General features: G+C 37.2%; 1 non-coding gene and 1 pseudogene across 2 annotated transcripts; one reads left to right on the forward strand and one right to left on the reverse strand.

Moving 5' to 3' along the window:
• The first annotated feature begins 10,096 nt into the window (after window positions 1-10,096).
• LOC147517375 (protein RETICULATA-RELATED 6, chloroplastic-like) lies at window positions 10,097-15,865 on the forward strand (annotated as a pseudogene). Its single transcript, XR_015213067.1, has 9 exons — window positions 10,097-10,145; window positions 10,470-10,645; window positions 11,451-11,617; window positions 11,712-11,797; window positions 11,867-11,985; window positions 13,878-13,977; window positions 14,073-14,380; window positions 14,469-14,633; window positions 15,274-15,865. The product of XR_015213067.1 is annotated as a protein RETICULATA-RELATED 6, chloroplastic-like (transcript).
• Window positions 15,866-16,328: 463 nt separating this feature from the next.
• Window positions 16,329-16,448, reverse strand: LOC147517376 (U6atac minor spliceosomal RNA). Its single transcript, XR_015214667.1, has one exon. It is a non-coding gene; the product is annotated as a U6atac minor spliceosomal RNA (small nuclear RNA).
• Between the last annotated feature and the right edge of the window lie 5,601 nt (window positions 16,449-22,049).

The following is a 22,049-nucleotide window of genomic DNA, read 5'->3' on the forward strand; positions in this document are numbered from 1 at the left end:
TTCGAATATTGAGCTGGGATTCGATGCAAAGATATTCCCACTCTCTACTTTCAATTTCCTCATCAAAAATGGGTGAAACATCCCTAATTATATAGATTTCTTGAAATTTCTCTCGACCATGAATTCGCCTTCGTGCTGCCATAGCGCGGTTTAAATTGAATTTTGATAGTGCAAATAGTAAGAGGAGGTGGAGGAGGTGCTGCTGGAGGAAGGGGGTTGAGGTTGGTGGAGTTTGTTCAGCATGCGGGTCGAATTCTATTTGGTATGCTATGCTTAAAGTGGATAGTGAGGGGACCAAGATCCGTTTTTTGTGGAAGAAGAAGTGAGGGAGGTGGACGCGATTAGTGCCCCCGCTGTGGGCTTTGGTACCGGATCTTGGGTTTTTGGGTCGGGTCAAAATTTTGGCCCAAGTACAAATGAATTACAGAAATTCCTCTTATGTCCCGAAAAGTTCCGAAATTTCAAACGTGGAAATTTGATTCGTTTCAACTCCGAATTTAACGGATGAGATATCAAAATGATCAGTATTAAAAATGCCATCCACTAGAATATGAAAAATCACATTCAAACATCAAAATTTTATTTTTTTATTTTTTTTATTTTTTATTTTATTTTTTTTTTATTTTTTTTTTAACAATCTTTGGTTTTTATTTATTTATCCTTTATATACAAATGTACAAGTCGAGAAGAACGTGTCAACAACACCGAAATCCAAATAAAACAACACATCACAAACAACCTTTAACTCAGCAACTTTCATGTCGGCTCGGTGGTGAACCCAATCCAACCGGTGTGGCTTATCCTTTATGTTTTTGGGGGCCTAGGGTTTTAGGGGCGGTACCATCCTTGACCAATGTGCAATGGTCTAATAATAATATTACCCTTAGTACATATGGTATAGCCTCAAACCGCCCGAAACAAATACATAGAAAACTGAATAGGGTTGGCACAGGGGAATCCATTGCCCGTCTGAACTATGAAATATCCGATGGTGCATATCACGACTCTCTTTGGGCACCATTCGGGTGCTAATAAAACAAAAACGTGTATATACATGTTGAGTCTTTTAACGTCGATCCTCAAGACGAATGTGAGTCTTTTAACGTCGGATCCTCAAGGCGAATGTGAGTCTTTTAACGCCGATCCTCAAGGCGAATGTGAGTCTTTTAACGCGGATCCTCAAGACGAATCCCAACCTCGTGGGAGCAACGGGGCGACGGCCAAGTTTATCTGTTGGTGGTGTCGACAATAATATACCTTATACCGGCTCTCATCTCGGATAAAAGATCAAGACACGGACGAGAAAGGAGTTTGATGGGTTCATACACCACCCCATCCTTTTTGCTTTCGCCGCTTTTCGAGCAAAAAGTACTACGACCATTACCAATTCGAGATGGGTGAGATTTGGACCAAATGATGAGTTGGAGTTCAGCGAGGAAGAGAATAGAAAAGGGAAGAGAAAGAAGGAGTTGAAATTTTGGTACCCATTGTTTTCACGGAGGCACGCGTTTGCTCGATTATCGAAGACATTTATACTTCGGTTCTGAATTAGAGTTTTGTAGACTAAGGTTCCGCCACAGCAACCACACACTCTAGGGGAATTTTAGAAAAGAAAATAGAAGAGGGCCCGGCTTACCCTAATAATGGCATACTTTTCCCCGTTTAAATACATGGAAAGAAGTACACCAAATAATCTATTAGTCCGTGGTAGACCGATCATTGAGAAGAGTCTCTTCGACATCTGGAGAGCGCAACTCATGATAATGTTTAAGGCGCTGGCCATTTACTTGGAATTCGCTACCATCATTTACGTTTTTCACAGAGATAGCCCCATAAGGGGTGACAGCAGAGACAGTGAAAGGACCAGACCATCGAGTTTTTAATTTTCCTGGAAAAATGTGTAATCTTGAGTTGTACATCAAAACTTTTTGACCGATTTTGAACTCTTTTCGCAATATGTGCTTGTCATGCACTCTTTTCATGTTGGCTTTATAGGATTTCGAGAGATCATAGGCATCACTCCGAATTTCCTCAAGCTCATTTAACTGCAATTTTCTCTTTTAAGCGCCAATGCGTTAGTGTTATAATTGAGGCTTTTGATGGCCCATAGGGCACGGTGCTCAAGTTCAACCGGCGATGACAAGGTTTTCCAAAAACGAGGCGATACGGAGACATCCCTATAGGTGTCTTAAAAGTCGCTTACGATGCCCACAAGGCATCGATAATCGTAGAGACCGATCTTTCCTAGATGGATTGACGCTTTTTCCAAAATGGATTTTATTTCTCGATTAGAGACTTCTACTTGACCAATCGGTTTGAGGATGATACGGAGTTGCCACTTTGTCGTGACTCCATATTTCTTTACTAATGATTCAAAAATTTTATTGCGAAATGTTTTCCCCATCACTAATTATAGCTTTTGGAACACCAAATCGAGAAAATATATTTTCTTTTACAAACAAAACTACCGCTTTATGATCGCTTGCACGACATGCCAATGCCTCAATCCATTTTGACACATAGTCAATCGCTACAAGTATGTATAGGAAGCCATGAGAATTTGGAAATGGACCCATGAAGTCGATGCCCCATACATCAAAGATTTCCACAATTAGAATGGGATTTAAGGGCATCATATTAGCGTTGAGTAATGCGACCTAACTGCTGGCAACGATTGCATGCTTTGCAATGCTCATGTGCATCTCTAAACAATGTTGGCCAATAAAAACCACATTGTAGAACCTTGGCCGCAGTTTTCTTACCACTAAAATGACCACCACAAGATTGTTCATGGCAGAAGGATAACACATCGTTGTGTTCCCGGGAATGCAACGGCGGATTAGTTGGTCCGAACAATACTTGAAGAGGTAGGGATCATCCCGAAATAGAATTTCACAAGGATAAAAACTTTTCCGGTCATTCTGAGACCAAGATAAAGGAACTTCCTCGGTAACTAAGTAATTTACTATGTCCAAGCGTCAAGGGGACGAAAAAATAGAGTACAAGTGTTCATCCGAAAGGAATCACGATAGGATCGGTATCGACATCAACATCACTTACAAGTCTTGATAAATGGTCCGCAACCACATTTTCGCTTACCTTTTTATCTCTAATTTCGAGTAAACTCTTGCAAAAAGGAGAATCCATCGGATCAACCTTTGTTTTGCATCTTTTTCGCTAATAGATAACGAAGTGCCGCATGGTCGATGTAGACAATAGTTGGAGAACCCACTAGGTAAGGATCTAAACTTATCTAACGCCAGATCTGGCAAATGAAACTCTTTTCTCTGGTGGTATAGTTACGTTGAGCTTCATTAAGGGTTTTACTCACATAGTAAATGACAACCGCTTATCTTCTCGGTGTTGCCCTAGTACGACTCAATAGCATAAGTAAACTAAGCGTCACACATTAATTCAAAAGGTTTAGACCAATCAGGTGGTTGAATTATAGGAGCGGTAGTTAATGCGGTTTTTAATACCTCAAAGGCTTGTTTGCAACTGAAATTGAAATCAAAAGCGGCATCTTTAAGCAGGAGATTGGTTAAAGGTCTAGCAACCTTTGAGAAATCTTGAATAAATCTCCTATAGAAACCTGCATGTCCTAAGAATGCGCGAATGTCTCGAACAGTTTTTGGTATAGGAAGTGAAGCAATTTTTTCTATCTTAGCTTTGTCTACTTCGATTCCGTCCTTTGAAACGATATGTCCTAAAACTATTCCTTTAGTAACCATGAAATGGCATTTTTCCCAATTAAGAACAAGGTTTTTCTCTTCACAACGTGTAAAGACCTTTTCAAGATTTGATAGACAGCTATCGAAAGAATCTCCATAAATTGAGAAATCGTCCATGAATACTTCCATAAACCGTTCAACCATATCACTGAAAATATGAAGCATGCAGCGTTGGAAAGTACCAGGTGCATTGCAAAGGCCGAAAGGCATTTGGTCTATATGCAAATGTACCAAATGGACAGGTGAACGTTGTTTTTCTTGATCAGGAGGATCTATGACTATCTGAAAATAACCTTGAATAACCATCAAGAAAACAGAATAGGCATGACCGCTAAACGCTCGAAAGATCCGGATCGATGAATGGAAGTGGAAAGTGATCCTTACGAGTGACGGCATTAAGTTTGCGATAGTCAATGCATATTAAGCCATTTTAATCGATACGGCGAAATGCATTCATCTTTATCATTTCGCACAAACCGTAATGCCGATTTCTTTGAACTACGGTAATACGAGGGACTCACCCAAACACTATCGAGAGATAGGGTAAATAATACCCGCGATCTAGTAATTTTAACACTTCTTCTCGCACCACATCTTTCATGGTAGGGTTTAGGCGACATTTGTGGTTCACGCCGACGCCTTAGCATTTTCTTCTAGGTGTATCGCGATGGGTGCACACATTAGGTTCAATGCCTTTAATGTCATCGAGGGACCATCCAATAGCGAACGATGTTGTTGAATGACATTAATTAAACGAGCTTCCGATCGACGCTTAATTGTGAAGAAATAATAACCGGGGTGACGACCATCAACATCAAGTCAGACGTATTTTAATTCGGCGAAGTGGTTTTAATTCGGGGGTGGCGAGTGGTGGGTATTAAAGATTCTTGAGGAAGGTCATCATCCATGTAGTATCTGAGAGGGATGATCATCCAAGTTACTAGACATCACTGTTGTAGGGTCAATTAATGGTACCGACTCTAATAACTCATTTACTTCGCTTGTATAATCATCGTCCTCAAACTTCGAAATGCTAAAGGAAAGAAATTGGTACACTTCATCCCTCGGGGAAAAGAGTTTGAGAAATACTCTTGCAGAATCTTTGTCAATCTGTTGACTTCACCATCAATGTCGGGCTCACGAATTTGTTTCATTAACTTGAACACATTCACCTCGACGAAAGATTTCCGAAGGACATGGTCATGGAACCATCTCGACCCGTTAATAAGAGCATTAGCGAGGGCAAGGAACGGACGTCCTAAAATGATAGGAATGGAATCACAAGCAACTTCGTATCCAAAATAACAAAGTCTACAGGATAGAAGAAATCTTGGACTTTTACAAGGACGTTTCCACAATTCCTTTTGGATGCTTTATGGAACGATCGCTAACTGTAGAGTCATGGTGGTAGGTTTGAGTTCATGAAGACCTAATTGTTTAAATAAATAATATGGAAGTAAGTTCACGCCAGCTCCTAGGTCTAATAAATAGTGAGATGGCGGTGTATTTGTCACCTAAGGTGCATGGAACCGTTGGTCGACCGGGGTCCTTGTATTTTACAATACCATTGTGTTGGTGATGGAGGAAACCGTTCGAATGAGGAACGCTTTGTTGAGAACATTAGTTCTCCTTTTGTAGTGCACATATCTTTTAGAAATTTTGCATGTTTTGGTAGTAATTTTAAGGCATCGAGAAAGGTAAGTTGATTGTTAAATTTTGAAAAGTCTCTTGAATTTCAAAAAAAATTGTCATCGCTTTTATTCTTTGCCAAAGCGTGCAGAAACGGTGCCTTAGGTCGAAATTTAGCGAAGGGTCTACTTGCTTGTTTCCTACATTGGAGGTGTTGACTTTGTTGTATCAGGGAATCTTTAGTAGGTTCATTATTAGAACTAGAATCCTTGGAACCTTCTTTTTCTTTTGTTGGTCATCCGCATAATTATCGATTGTCTACAGTTTTTCGGATCGTAAAGTAGTGATTGCATGCACCTCACCTTGGTTGGTTGTGCTTTGTACCAGGGGCGTTGGTGAGTTCAAAGGCCGTGTTTGCTGGTTTAGGGTTTGGAATTGCTTGTGCAGAAACACGCCTTCGACTCTTTTCTTTTCCCGATTCTTTGAAGTGATTGTTGGATAGATTTTAAAATTTGAGACTTGTTGGTTCATGTAAGCCAAGAAAGTCTCATTTGTTCTATCCGAATGGTTGGCGCAGGTTGTGCAAATGTAGTAGTTCTCGATTATTGCTTAGAAGTTGTTGATTATAGTTAGGATTTGGATTAAAGCTGGAACAAGGCGCGGTTGGTCCGATAATTAGCATTAGAATTATTTTGAAATTGACCTTGTTGGTATTGTTGATTATTTCCTTGGCGGTATGGAATAAAAATTATTGGTAGGTCGAATAAGGTTGATTAAGCGAAACCGGGAGGAGCCCCATTTGTTGGTTATTTTGGCCTTAAGCGAAATTCCTGGATGTTGTCTCCACGGTGCATTGGGAATGTTGAATGCACATGCCTCCTCCGCTTGTTGAGTAGGGGAAACATATAACAAAGGACAATATCATCGGGATGATCGGGGACTAAGACAAAGGACACAAGGAGTGGTGTCAACGTTCATGGCCGGTTTTGGTAGTTGATCGTTTACTTGAACCGCAAGGGCATCTACTTTTAGTTAGGGATTCTATCAAATTTTTATTTCGGGATCGGGTTTTACCTCAAAATAGATGTGGCTTTTGTAACGGTATCCTTTGATGATCTAGGCGGCTCCAAGTGTTACCCGATGTGTACCTTTTTTCGCTTGTTTTCAAGAAAAAGTATAAGCTTCAAGCTCCTTTGTCCATGAAGCAACCTCCGTTCATTATATCAAGAGTTTCTTTTTGATGATCGACCCGAGACCATTAAAGAATGAGCGAACAAGGACGATTTTTTCTAGTTGGTGGTGAGGACATTCTACAGTAAGATCGGTAAAGCGACTCCATGCTTCCCTGTAAAAAAGGATTCATGAGGATTTTGACGGAAGAATTGAATTTTAAAGCATTTGGTTGTTTTCTTCTCGAGTGTAAACCCCAGAAGCATAAAAGCTTGAACTAGTTTATTCCATGTGTCTATGGATTGTGATTGTTGTCCTGCTTAGCCAGTTGATGCTTTTCCGCTAAAGTTGAATGGAAACAGCGAAAGCAAGAGTTGTTCCTTAGAGACTATTTGGATGATGAAATGTTGTTGCCACTTGTTGAAGTCTGCGAAGATGATTATGGTTTTTCGTGCTCCAAACCATGATATATTGGTAACAAACCGAAGGCGTTTGGTGGGATCGAAAATCACCGACAATGTCCTCAAGTTTAATCTTACGGAAGAAGGTCCTTTCCCCTAATGCAAATATAAAGTCCAGAGGGGGCTTCTCTGCTTGGTGGAGGATCGTCGGCCATAATGTGGAAGTTGATGGCGACGAAGGATTGTGATGAAGGTAATTAGCGTAAGAAGAACAATTTTTATGTGAGAACTTACGCCAATTGCTTATCGATTTTTTTCGGCGATAGGTTTGTTCAATTTCTTTAGTGGAACCGGACCTTAATCTCATGCAAGCATAAAATTAGATCTAACTTACGGAAGGAATTATGAGGGACTCAAATTTTATTATTATCTTAAGCATTAGGGTTGAACAACATATGCCTAAGCTACGCTAACTATTAGCGTTGAAGCTAGGAATACGTGTCATAAACCAACAGCCGTGTCACAAGATAGATATGAGGGGAGGATTTCCGTGCAAGCCGCGGTTCTAATTAAGTAACCTCAATCTTTCAAGTTTCCTAGACACCATTGGAATATGATTAAGATTTATGGAATTAAAATTTATGCAAAGGTGGTATTAAATTAATTTTAATTTTTTTTTTTTTTTTTTTTTTTTTTTTTAAAGATTTATGCAAGGTTTAAAATACAAACATACAAAATCACGATCTACTCATACAATACTAGATGCAGTAGCATGTGAAGGTACTCTACTCATCACATTATAGCTATACTAGAATAGGCAAACTTATTGTCATCGATAAATATTTCCATATGCGATGCAAAGTAAATATACATGATGTCGTATATATATGCAAATAGCTAATTTGTAAATCGATGTGCGTGAAATGTATATCAATGATGGCGAATTTGAATCACTCAATGCGTTATCTAAATACATTAGCATACGAATCACAGTATATGCTGCGAATAGATGACAAAACTAAACATGCAAAGTTTTATGCCTAAACTAAAATCACGACTCTTGTATTGCATAATAAATCGATTTCGACAATACTCGTTTAGTTTAGAATGTCTATAGAGCGACTTTACCCGTAGGGTTAGAAATAACTTACCTGACTCAGATTTTAACCCACGTTGGAATGTTCTCCTCTTTCTTGACAAAATCGACTTATTAGACAAGGCCCAGGTAATGCGTGTATATGTAGATAAACATCAAACATTTACCAAAGCAACATTTATCATTAGAAAGACATGTACCCATCAATCTGATACCATTAATATGTAAATATACATTCATATGCAATTCATGTCCGTGTAATCGTATATAAATATTCTACCGGTATCTGAACTTGATTCATGCATAATTCTAGGCTAAAACTTAAATAATAATCCATAAATATTTCCTAATACTATAGACATGGCATACATGCGAAAAACATAAAAATTCTGATATCTTTGAAAATTGGAACACAGCTTCCCGGCGTTTTGCCACTTGAGCTGGAGCGAGCGTTCGATTTGTCAACATGATAAATCCCAAAGGAATATCGAATTTTCCGGGTCCGCATCGAGATATTTAGGCACGGAAATGGATCAGCTAGATCTGGAGATGATGGTGGTTGAGCGAGGCAGCAAAAGAAAACTCACTCATGGACCTTGTTCACTTTCTTGTAGCGACTACACTCCTTAGCGTGTCAAATAATCCGCGGTAAGTTCAATTTTTATGGAAGTCTTATAATCATCTGTGGGTTTGTTTCCTGTCTAACTTTTTGGTACACGAAAGTGGAGCAAGAAATTTTTTGGATTACAGGTCAATCATGAGGCAAAAATACGAAAAAATATGAACAAAAGCGTGTCACGAACTAGAAGGAAAGAAAAGAAAGAATGGGGTTCCCCTTGATGCAACTTTTAAGCTTTGTAGTTCTATTGCTTTAGAACAGCCCGGCCATTTGATATTAGCTTTTTACGACCACTTGGGGTTTAGAACTCTCTAAATGAAGCAAAAGAAATCAAGGTTCCTTACTCCACGTCTTCGTTGAGTAGAGTTAGAATAAGGATTGAACTACCTAAAGTATAGAACAACTACAAATTGGATGTTACAATAAGGGAACTAAGGGGTAAAGGTTATAATACTAGGTTTCTTCCTAACAAACATTAAAAAGCAAAACATTTAAGTTTGAAATCATGCACCCAAACAAAAATACAAATTACTAAAAGAAAGGTGGAGAGTTAATCCTCATTTATAATTAAAACTAGAATCATTTATTAAAATGGGAATCACACTTAAATTAAAATGGGATCCCTCGCTGGTCAAAAAGAGTTTTAAATCTTAATTAAAACAATTTGTCGATAAATTAAAATAGGTTTTTAAGGCTTTATTAAAATAATTTGTTAGGAAATTAAACGCGAGGGTTAATTTAAAAAGGGAATCTACGATTTGTTAGAAAATTTTTATATATGAAGTTATAATTGTTGCGGTGTTCCCAAAACCGAAGTAGGTCGAGGCCGGTGGGAGAGTGCCTAGGTTTCAGAAAGAGTAGGTGCCTAGACAGGCTAGGCACTGCGTTTTTTTCCCTAATATATATAGTAATACACACCTATACTATAAGAAATGAAAGAAAAATCATTTACCATAAGTCCAAAAATAAATACAAAACAAATATGTTTATTACAAAAATAATAATAGTTGAAGAATATCTAATTTCATAAAAACATACTCTTTGTTATCATATAATTTACATTAGACTTTAGTCTTTTAAACCCCATTCAAAATCTTAAGCCTCACGGGCCTTTAATTTTCGACATTTAATCATTCAAAAATGGACGCCTAGAGTATCCTGAATTTTGTCGGTCGCCTTCGAACTGTCTAGATTAGTCTTACCTATTTTTTAATGATTTGGGCCTTTTAAGCGAAGTCGGTTGAGCACCGCCTAGCACCTAGAACCGCCTAATTAACCAATTTTAGAACAGTGATTGTTGCGCAAGTTTGTAAAAAGAGGTAGTGGGCAAATGCACAGGTCTAGTTTATAAAAGTACTTTTAGACGATACATAACGGGCTAATCTTTTAAATCTACAACCAGCCCACTTAAGTTGTGAAGAAAAATGGTACACGTGCGATATATCATCGTATGGAAGTGGCAGATTGGGTTGGTCTTTTGTTTCTGTTGAGGATATGGGGTTGGTCTGACCGTCATCTCTCTGTCTCCTCTCAAAAACCCCATCCCCAAAACTTTGAACTGGAACACCCAAATAACAAAGAAAAATATATCATATAACAGAAAAGTGGAATTAAAAAATCCCAGAGACCAAAAATATAAAATAATAAAAGTAGACCATGTCTCATTCCATAACTCAGATTACAGCTCTAAACCCTAATCATCAAATCCCCAACACGAAAAACACACAACAAAACAAACCACTCTCATTCCTATACCACGACGTCACCGCCCTTTCAGAAAGCTTGTCCTCAAAGCTTCAACGTCAGCATCATCAAATGTATAGTTGATGGTGGGGATTCTTTAACTGTATTAGAAAGATGTTTTCAAGCTTCCCCTTCTTCTTCGGCTTCGGGGTCAACTGTTATGTTTGCTCCTACTATGAAGGTGGACAGTACGGTGCATTTGGGGCTGTTACACTTGAGAAGTCTAAACTTGATATGACTAAGCCTCAAACTAAAAGTCTAGCCCTGAGGTATATCATTTCTTCCGAATTTACATTTTTATTCATCATATAATGATTCTGTTATACATTAGACAATAGCATGGAATATCTGGAGTCAGGAAATATCACAAGGCTCAAAGGAAATGCCTTACATATCCACTCACCTTAAGGGATCAAATTTTCAGGAAAGAGTGGACAATTGAAATATATTCCCACTCCTGTTTTTCTTGGACAATAATTGGAACTCAAAATTCAGTTTGGATTGGCATTACAGATATAATTTAGGAACCTCTAGGCTCAGGTTTTAGGAGATGGGTGTTGCAATAATTCTTTCTGTACTATCATGTGAATTTTGTTACTTATTATCTCCATGAAAGTGGCTATCTATGCAATTGGATGGAAAGTGAAAATTTAAGATCAATGCGTCATTTTACTGTTGAAGTGAGGGAAAAGTTTGTTTTGTCTCCAGAAAGCTTAAAGTGAGCATTGGTTGCTTGTCCAGAGTCCCAAGTCCAGAGGCTGTTTATCTATAGACACTGGATGCCTCTCCATTGCCTTGATACTCTGAACTATTTCCACCTTTTGAACGAAATAGATAATGTAATTTTTAGTATTGGAAAGTATGCTAGGGGTTAAACAGCTTGAACCCCTAGCATAGTGTATTACTGTGAACAATTCCATGTCATTTGTTAAATAGTTGAGCCCAGATATCTTGTTAGCTAATGAAGTTAGACTATGTTGTCTTTGAGTTAGGTTATTGTACTAGTCCACAAATTTTAAGAGTATTTGCTCCTAACCGTTGGTGTTTTTGTATTTCTTCAGACTGCAATTGGGGAGTGGGGGAGACATTGGGGAAGAAAGTTAATTTTGGTGGTGGTGATGGTGGTGATGATGGTGGTGATGGCCATCACTACTTTGGTGATTTTGATGACTTTGATGAAGGAGATGAGGGTGGATTGTTTAGAAGGCGCTTGTTCTTCAAGAGGTTGGCTATTTTATTGTTCAAGCTATCTATCTAGTCGAAAGCACATTACATCAGTAAATTTAGGATTCTTATGATAATTTCTGTTTTTGTTTCCAGCTTTTGATCGGAAATTTGTTGATGCTGTCTTGAATGAGTGGCACAAAACAATGATGGATTTGCCTTCTGGGCCTAAGCTTATGAGATGGTGAGGGCTACCAATAAAACTTTTACTTTTAATGAGTCTATGCAAATAACTGACTGTTTCCGCTTTCAGGGTTTGGTTAGCTCTGCACAAATGAAAGATACGATACCTGGCAATCAATGCCAGGCCAACCACTGCTAGGTTCATTTTCGAGCTTTTCCTCAAGGAATGTCTAGGGCTTTCATTGGAAGGTGATTGATTGAAAATCTAAATCATGCCCGTTCATTCAATAGCCATTTTAGTAACATCCACATCTTAATAAGTTTGGCATCTTTTTGTGATATTAATTGTATGGTACTATGGTCTTTATAAAAATCATCGAGGAAGAAATTTTTATTTATTACATGAGTTCTGCAGTCAAAAGCAATGTTGTAAAAGCGCTACATTAGTCGGACGGTGGGTGGCGTCTAGCACCCAGGCCTTCTAGCCAGCCCTTAGACGGGGCTAGGTGCTAGACATTTTTTCCCTAATATATATATTATGTATAATCACACACCTACTTATCAAGCTTTACATACTTATAATAATTCAAATATTAAACACAAACAAAAGTACTTAAAATGGTGTAGAGTTGGAAAATAACAACTCAACTGCTTGAGTTGAGCAGGGGAGAAGAGAGGACTAGCAAAGTTGCTAAAACTTTTAGGTGATGATCTTTGGAGGTTTGGGGCTCGAACCCCACCAACATCAAAAATTCTTGATCTCATATAAAAGCAGGCTTGTCAAAAATTAAAAAAAAAAAGATTGCCAGAATGTGATCTGTTTTTGCGGGATAAAAGTGAAACATACTCTCTTTTGATCTTTAACAACTTGTAAAGGGCTTTTTTCTTTTTAAGTTTAATTGTGTGTTAGTCTTTTAAACCCCTATTCAAATCTTAAGCCCTTCTTGGGCCTTTTATTGTGGATAGTTTACCAAAAGCCGACATTTAGCTTGCCCTAAACCCCACCATTTTGTGAACCCGATTTTTGTCCTAGGCGAGAAGGCTGGGCACCATCTAGCGCCCTAGGTGGCGAACATTGGTCGAAAGTAATATCTTGTTCAGAAATCCATACTTGAAAAGACTTTATTTGTTGGTGTGCCCCACTTCAATTCAAAGATAAGGAAGCACATGCGGGGAGAACAGAACAGTCTGCTGCTGCCAATCAATAGTAGTAAGGAAAAAAAAAAGATATATAGAGCTTCTAAAGGTTTAGACAAACAAATCATCATAGGAAGTTTGTACCAGTACTTTTAAGACAATGTAAGACTGACTAGGAAATGCTACTAAAGGTATCCTGATCAAGCCATGCGCCTTTCCAAAACCTATTTGATGTGTCCTGCTTCTCCTTCCCCATTCAACTAAGAATTATTAAATAAATAAATAACTATCATTGAAACTATGCAATGCATCAAGTCTCTTAGTTATAAGGGCGGTTAGGCAGACTGTATATCACTTGGTGGAGGTATATTATTTTTCATTACATTTATTGGAATGCCAAAACACAATTTAATTTAGTGTAACATAAGTTGTACTAGAAAGTAGATCCGTGCATCACATACCGGCTCTTTTAAAACTTGCTCAACAATCATAACTATATATATATAAATTTTTCTAACAAATCGTGATTTCTGTTTTGTAAGCTAACCCATTTTAATTTCCTAATAATCAAGTCTTAAAACACGTTTTAATTTCTCAACAAATTGTTTTAATTAAGTTTTAAAAACCCATTTTTTAATTGGGGAAAGGATCTCGTTTTAATTTAGAAGTGTGATTCCAGTTTTTAATAGGAGATGGATTCCCGTTTTAATTAGAAGGGCTAGATTTTTCTTTTTCAATAGGAGAGGAATTCCCATTATATTAGGAGAAGGATTCCCATTTTAATTAGAAGTGCTAGAATTTCTTTTTTCAATAAGAGAGGAATTTCCATTTTAATAGGAGTTGATGACGTGGAAATTTTAAAAGAGCTAGAAAAATACCCTTTGTGGGAGCTTTAATATTAATATATTGATTTGGCTTTGTTTTTCCATATTATAGACAATGATAGGTTCCATATCATAATTTCACTTTTAATACTAGTCTTGCTATATTTTTCTGTTATACAGAATGATTGCAGATCCAACCTTCTTATATAAGCTTCTTTTGGAGCAAGCTGCCACCGTTGGTTCGATCCGTTTGGTGGGAATTCAGGAATAGAAAGGAAAGGTATACTATTCACTTAAACAGGTTCAAGGAGACAAAAATCTTATTGTGACTGTAGTACTTATTGTTGCTCACGTGATTTCCATTAGATTTTCTAGGATAAAACAGGAGTGGGATCTGGCACTTATTAATGTGCTGACAGTATCAGCTTGTAATGCTATTGTTGTTTGGTCACTCGCTCCTTGTCGTTCATATGGGAATACTTTCCGATTTGACTTGCAAAATACAATACAGAAGCTTCCAAACAATATTTTTGAGAGGAGCTACCCACAAGCGTAGTTTTGACATACAGAAAAGAATCCATTCTTTTCTTCTATAAAGGCGGCAGAGTTGTGTATGGTTGGAGTGACGCTGGAGCAGCCCAAGGTGCATTGTCAAAGTTTCTTGCCAGTAAGAAAGGGGATAGGTAACTGCTTATTCCACCTTTATTTTCTTATTGTATTTCTAGCAGTTCAGAAAATATATATTCTTATATCTGCATATTTTTATGACAGGGTATCTGTGACAATGCTAACTGTGAGTTCTAATGCATTTGGTTATGGGGCTTTTTTGGGTCTTTATGCAAACCTGCGCTACCAACTTTTATGCGGAATTGATAAGTCGATGATGAATTATTTTGATGTTATTGGAGTAGAGCTATTCTTTAGCACAGCTTTGAGGTACAGTCTTCTCCCATGAAATGATTCATCCATATGCATCCTAGTAGCCTTTTTATGAGTAGTTTCTATTGGAACTTATTTGATCCAAGTAAAAATGGTTTTCATGGTTTCATCATGTAGTATACATATTGTATGACTGGCTGTTTACCCTAGGAATCAGGACCATTTCTTTTAGGGTGTCTTGCTACTCCGCAGCTTTTACTGCTTACCTTTCGAATATCGTATATTTGTTTTGAGAATACTTTATAATAAGATTTAAAAGATTTTTAATATTTCTAGGAAGATGCCCCATCTATTACCAATTTCTTTCAGGGCGTGTGCGCATTTAAGTTTAGAGTGACTTGCAGCTCACTTTTGAGCCAAAAATGATGGCTCCACTTTCATCTTAGGGTGTTATTACTTATTAGGCTCTAATAAGGGAGACAATATGCAATAAGACGAGAATGTCAGCTCACATTTACCATTTCCCTACCATTGTAGACTGTATGGAGTGACTACGGTCTTCTTATTATTTGATGACTGAAAAGATTCCAGTATCTCACTACTCCGTACAGTGTCTACTCATCAATGATGTCTTTTTGGTTTTATCTTTGTTTCATAAGTTCTTGCATCTTGGGTAATTGTGACATGTCACATGCAGGGTATTAAATACACAAGTTGGGGAGACATCAAGGCTTGCTTGGCTTGGGGTGGAAGCAGACCCATTAGTTCAATCTGAAAACCTATTAAAGGCGTACAACAGATCATCGGAGGAAGTTGCTAGTCCTTCTTCAAAGTGGTTCATATCAAAAAATGCCGTTGTTTCTGGTCTTGGTCTCCTTGGCATCAAACAGGGTAACAATGATCACGAGGCTGCCCCCCCAAAAACGAGGAGGAAGCGGATTGTAAGGAAAAAGGTGACTACAACTTCGGCATAGCTTGGAGGCAGTCTCTTCACCTAAAGTGAAAAACAATTTTGTAGCGAAGATCCAGTTGAAGGAGGACTCTGTGATCCTTGGAAGCGACCGATGGTGTTATATGGATTGTTGCTCTGAATGCAGACTGCATTGATTTGGCAACGGTTGAAGAGGGAGAGAGGGCGAGGTTGCTCTAATTGTTTTCTGTCATTGCATGTTCACATATATTGACAACTCAAGTCTGATGATTATATAATTTTGAGTGAAGCTGTATTTTCAGTACTCGGGTCTCTTTCGGTGTTACAAAGATTTGGGTATTCGATTCATTTGGATTCATGTTTTTTGTCTTCTTAGTAGTATTATTATTTTAAATTTTAGCATGGTATTACTTCGAAGTATTTGTAACTACCGTTAATATAATGTTTTCTTAGTATTAATTCTCATAAGAAGTAATTAAACCAGAGAATTGCACAACGGTGATTTGATATTTTCCCTCTACTAGGTAGCGTAAGGGCAGATACATGATCAAGTGAATCCTGATGTGTTCAGGCATGTATCTCTTCCTGAAAATGTTTTTGTATCAAGTTCACAACTGCCAACACGCGCTTCGGCTGAATGCCTGAATCACTGGCCACTAGGTGTGGTTGGATTTTGGGCTAACAGGGAGATCCACCGAAGTGGGTAGAGCCTCAACCAGGTGTGATAGGGCGAGGTTGCTATTTTCCCTCTACTAGGTAGCGTAAGGGCGCTTCGGCTGAATGCCTGAATCACTGGCCACTAGGTGTGGTTGGATTTTGGGCTAACAGGGAGATCCACCGAAGTGGGTAGAGCCTCAACCAGGTGTGATAGCATGTAAGCCCGAAGGCTGTTCCCGTCCCTATCAGGGGAGATGCCAACCGTCTCTCCTTTCTAGGAACACATACAAATGATGCTTGTAGTGTCATGATATACCTCGATGTGTATGATTCCTTGTTCAATGTGGGACTAATCTACTATCACCTTCACCTCTCTCTATATTAAAGCAGAGTACACCTGAAGTAGACAATCTCTCTCCTAAGAGAGTTCTCCCACGTGGACACTTTTAATAATTATATAAGTGTATTTAGTTTCCTAATTGAACTTGAATTTTTAAGTAAACAAATATAATTTACCGCTTAATAATTACATCTATCTTTGTGTATTTAGTTTCATAATTGAGCTTGAACTAACAAATATAATTTACCCAAAAAAAAAAGGTAAACAAATATAAGCCACATTTAGAAATCAATTCCAATCCGATCAGGAAACAAATAGCCCGTGAAATTTGACCATTTGTTGCTTTCAAAACATGAATTCCTATGCAAGGTTTCCATTAGTTACTAAATCTTCACTTCAATGAATTTATCTTTAACTAATTCCTACAATTGCATATCGCGATATTCATTAATATCTACAATATTTATGGTCTTGGTTGGGATACTTGCTGCAAGTATTTACAGCCGTGAGTGCATGAGATACGTTATTGATTAAATTTCCATACCTTACTGTAGTATCTAATGGTGGAGCAAGATAAGAAATATGATGAATGGTTTTCTTGGTAGATGGATTATTAAGACCACTCTTTCTTTCCATGGTATGTGTAGTATGCTTTCTTTTGGGTGTATAATACTAAATCTATATTGTCGATCGAGGCTATGGCGTTCAAGGCTTCAACCTATGGTGCGGTGTTCAAATCTTTTAGTCTTTTACCTTATGTAGAAAAACTCGATATTCAAAGCTTCAAGCTATTTTGTGCGGTGTTATTTATATATTAATTATGGAATATGCATGTATTGAATTGATTATGAATAGGTTATATATATATAGGATCCATTGAACTGATTTTTGGTAAATAAAGTGTATATGATAATGGAGTAGTGCTCTGATTTTTGTTCAATTTGTTCATTGTTAGATGTGTGCATGATGTTACTCTAACTATGTCTTCAAGAATGTAGTTATTGAATGTAGTTGATGGAAAATTATAACAAGAAAGAGTGAACAACTTTGGAATTATTGTAGCTCCAACAAAATGGGTAGACATTGAATTGGCTTGGCTTAATTAATAGAAGTGCTTAACTTAGCTTAAGCGATTATATACAACTTTGGCAGATTATCGATATATATCGGTTTCATATAATCAATTTAATTATATTTTTTCTTAAAAAAGAGTTCGTGTTCAAAAGTTGTGTCTCCTCTCCCGCTCAAAAGCTAAGAACCTTAAGGACACGTACACATTCCTAAAAATAATGGCATAGCCTCAAAACTCAACGATTACAATAACAAATCTCAAAGATAGTACTCATTGTCAACATGTGATGTGTAGCAGTGTAGGTGCAGTATTGGCGTCATTTATGAAGCTTTTTCTAATAGATAAGTACTCAAAGACCGGGTTATAGATCGAGAATGCTACAATGGTTACAGTTTTACAAACATCTACTACAATATATTCACAAGCAAGCTAAGAATTGAGGCATCTAGACATGATCATGCCAGTCACATCAAGTTATATGTACTACTAATCACTACGGTATTTATCCCAAATTGAAATTGATTGGTCCAACTTAAACTACATTACCTGAAATATGTTTTTTGTTAGTTATTTATCTTTCTATCATATGCTCTCTGAGCTAAGCAATTGTTTGATATACAAGGTAAAAAGAAGTGACTCATTAAATTCAGCAAATTGAGGAAATTACCACCCAAGCAAAATTTCAAAAACAATTTCGACAAAAACTATCTAAAAGATCCCGCCATATGGGTAGGTCAAAAACCTTGTCTATATACTAAAGCAGAGACCTCTTAGAGAGATTTTTCTCTTCCTAGGTGGCACTCTAATATGATAAATAACTTTTTTTCTTTCTCCCCATTGGCTTTCTACCATGCCATATGGACTCTTTAGAGAGTTTGATTCAATTTCCACTTTCCAAAAGTGTCTACTTACGATTAATATAGCTCTACCACATGATTTCCTATTTTAGTACAACTTTCCCAACTTAAGTGCAATTCAAATTAGCCCCTACAAATTCCGCATGTATAAAAATATATCAATTATTTCCTAAAAAAAATAGGAAACATGGTCTTATTACCCACCCCGTCCCCTCTCCCAAATCCCCAAATTATGTACGTATAGATTTTTCTTCAATGTTGGAATTAAATATCAACATCAGCCATTTCACAAAACGTACTATTTTAGTACAACTCTCTCAACTTAAGTGCAATTCAAATTAGTATGTACAATTATTTTCTAAAACATAATTATTTTTTAACTAACTATTATTTCCTCAAAAATAGGAAAGAAATTACCCTACAAATTCATAAAAATAATTATGTTTAACTAGCAAAGAGAATGATAGTCATAAAATTGTAGGCATTGACACCACCAAAATAAATGTGCATAATGAGACTTGAAATGAAACACACTCATTAAATTCAAAGTTATAAAAGAATGACAATTGCACTGAATTAAGCAAGACTTGGCACCAAGACATCTCCATCCGCTCCTGTGAATAGATTTTGATCTTTCATGTTGGAATTAAAGAAAAGAAGATCATTATTGTTGTGGCCAAGTAACTTCATTTCCAGTTAAATAACCTTTTGATCGGAACCAAAAATTAAGCAAACAAAGTTGTGTTGCCTAGCGTATAGAGTCTCGTTTTGTGTTTTCCTATTATATAATTTCTTTCTAATTGACTCAGAGAAATTGTGTGTTTGTCAAAAAATCATGAAAAAAGTCTAGAAATTATGTTATGTATGTGTGTAGGTTCCATCTTAACGTAGAATCCATTTGACATAACATCACAAAAACCTTGACTGGAAATGGGGCTTTTGCTTGGACGTCAAAGGGGCTTGGGGAATGGGACATATGGGATAGACTGATGATAGGCGCATTAGAGCATAGGACACACTTGGTCCAAATAAATACCTATTTTGAAATATTGACAGGTGGCCAGAATACCGCTAGGGATGAGATCGACCAACTGTAACTTGGAAAAATACCATAATTTATTTAAAATAATCTATAAGAAGGAAATAAAGAATAAGATAAATTGAGTAGGGCAAATACACAAGGAGACTCTTAATTGTTGAGATGGCCAAAAAAATTCGAATTAAGCTATCAAGTTTAATATTAAGGGACTGGGGAGATAAAAAACTTTAATATTTTGTACTTATAACTTATAACTTATAAGTTCTTACTACTATAAATGCTTGCTACAGTTTGTACCTAAATAGATTAATTGTGATGTATTAGTTGGGGTGTTCACGTGTGGTGTCAGGAGTTGCTACCAAATGCATAGTTAAAACATTCTGTATATTGAAAGGGTTTAACTAAAGCATCACATTTTGTGCTTGAATTAGATCGTAAAAATTTTAAATGTAAAATCTATTAAAATGAAGCATTTCCTATTATGAAACTCTCGATTTATAGGGAAGTTTAAATCTTATTAGCCTCGAGGGGATAAGGCGGAAAATAAAATAATATATAACCACAGCCACATTATAACTTCGAGAGTTTCATAATAGGGAGGGATAGAGCCACATTATAACCACAGCCAATCCCAGCCCTCTACTCACTTAAGATCCGACGGATCCAGTTTTAACTTCGAAATAAGGGATGGCACATTTGCTCTGAATTTGAGGAAACTTTTTCACCGCTTAACCAAAACAGAAATTGAACAAAATTTAGATCGGAAACACCTTCTTCTCCACTGAAACACTCCTCTCTCCTCTCTCAAAATACACCACCACCACTCCAAAATACTAAAGTTAAACACATTCTCCCCAAAATTAGATCGCCCCCATTTCTAAACACCTTCTTCACTAAAAATGTTGACTTTGCTCTCTCCAAAATTAGACGCCTGATGGTAAGCTGTCGAGCTCCCACTTCTTTCTCCCTCTCTTAATTTCTCTCTTAAATCGATATGAATCAGCACAAAAAATTCGTTGATTTCAATTTTGTTGGTTTGATTAAATCGATGGGATTTGTTGTAACTTTTTGCAAATGGGGATGAGTTTGGTTGGTTTTTTGTACTTTTTGTAATTGTTGCCCCTGTTAAGTAATGGGCTATGTATGTTTGCAAATGGAGATTAAATCGAAGGAACTGTATATGGAGGTTTGGAGAACCCAAAATTAACATTGAATAGAAATGTTAAGCTGAGAGCTGGAATCAACACGATTTCTCTTTTAAGCATTGTTGTTGGCCTTTCGGTTTGTTCTTTATCCCATTGAATTATTATTTTTTTATTCTATGGAGCATTGTGGTAAGAGATGTATCAAAATCTGACTATACTACATTTTTTGTTGTTTATGATTGAGTTTAGAATGTTGGTCCTCATTTTGAGACATGGAACACTGGGGTTCTTGGTCCAGTTATGCTAAATGGTCTCAACGAGGGTAGAAGAGGTTTGACATGCAAATGTGTGTTGTAGGTGTGTGGAGATGGATGGTTGGGCTGCTGGTGTGTGTAGTGTAGGCTGTAGTGTGCTGCTGGTGTGTGATGTTGTTGTGTGTGCTACTGGTGTGGGCTGCTAGTGTGTGGGCTACTGCTGTGTAACTGGGAGAGTTCAGGTGTGCTTATGTGTATGTTGCTGCTGTGTGAAGTGTAGGTTGCACTATGCTGTTGGTGTGTGATGCTGATGTGTGTGAAGTGTGGTGTGTAGTGTTACTAGTGCAGATGTGTGTTGCAGGTGATGGTGCTGGTGGTTGGGCTATTGGTGTGTGGTTGTTGGCTGTAGTGTGCTACTGGTGTGTGATGCTATAAGAAAAAAAAGAAAAGATGACTTGAGGGAGACTACTATCTTGAGGCTGTAGAAGAGTTACTATCGAAAGTGATGTGAATTTCTTTGCATTGTATTGTTGCTATGCTTGCTTTTAAGTATTTCCATTGTTGAAATTGTTTTGGTTTTATGAATGTAAAACAGTTGTGTATTTATCCTTAGCAAGGAGCTGAAACTAGATTGCCTTTGTACTATTTTCAGATATTTGTTGAACAGACCAAACTTTAGCACAGTGCTTTGTGAACTAATAGTAATAGCAGTCTTGATTTCATATTGTTGCTGGTTACAGGTGACGATTGTTTCTTTACTTCAACATTTCGTCGTCTTCAATCTTGATTTCTTTATATAAAATATATAAGTACATGTAATGAGGTTGGAAGTGTCAAGTGAGTTGATCCTCTTTGATTTTGGAACTTATGCTTGCAATTATTATTTGTATATTGATGCTCACGTCCCACTGTCACTCTACTCTATTAAGGTGTGGAAGTATGTAAGCGTACATGATGTTGGTTTATCAAACATACATAGTTAGTTGATATTAGCTTTTTACGACCACTTAGAGTTTAGAACTCTCTAAATTGAAGCAAAAGAAATCAAGGTTCCTTACTCACGATCTTCGTTGAGTAGAGTTAGAATAAGGATTCGAACTACCTAAAGTATAGAACAACTACAAATTGGATGTTACAATAAGGGAACTAAGGAGTAAGGTTATAATACTAGGTTTCTT

Source organism: Coptis chinensis, chromosome 2 (assembly GCF_015680905.1).
Source record: "Coptis chinensis isolate HL-2020 chromosome 2, ASM1568090v1, whole genome shotgun sequence".
In the NCBI taxonomy this organism is placed as follows: Eukaryota; Viridiplantae; Streptophyta; class Magnoliopsida; order Ranunculales; family Ranunculaceae; genus Coptis; species Coptis chinensis.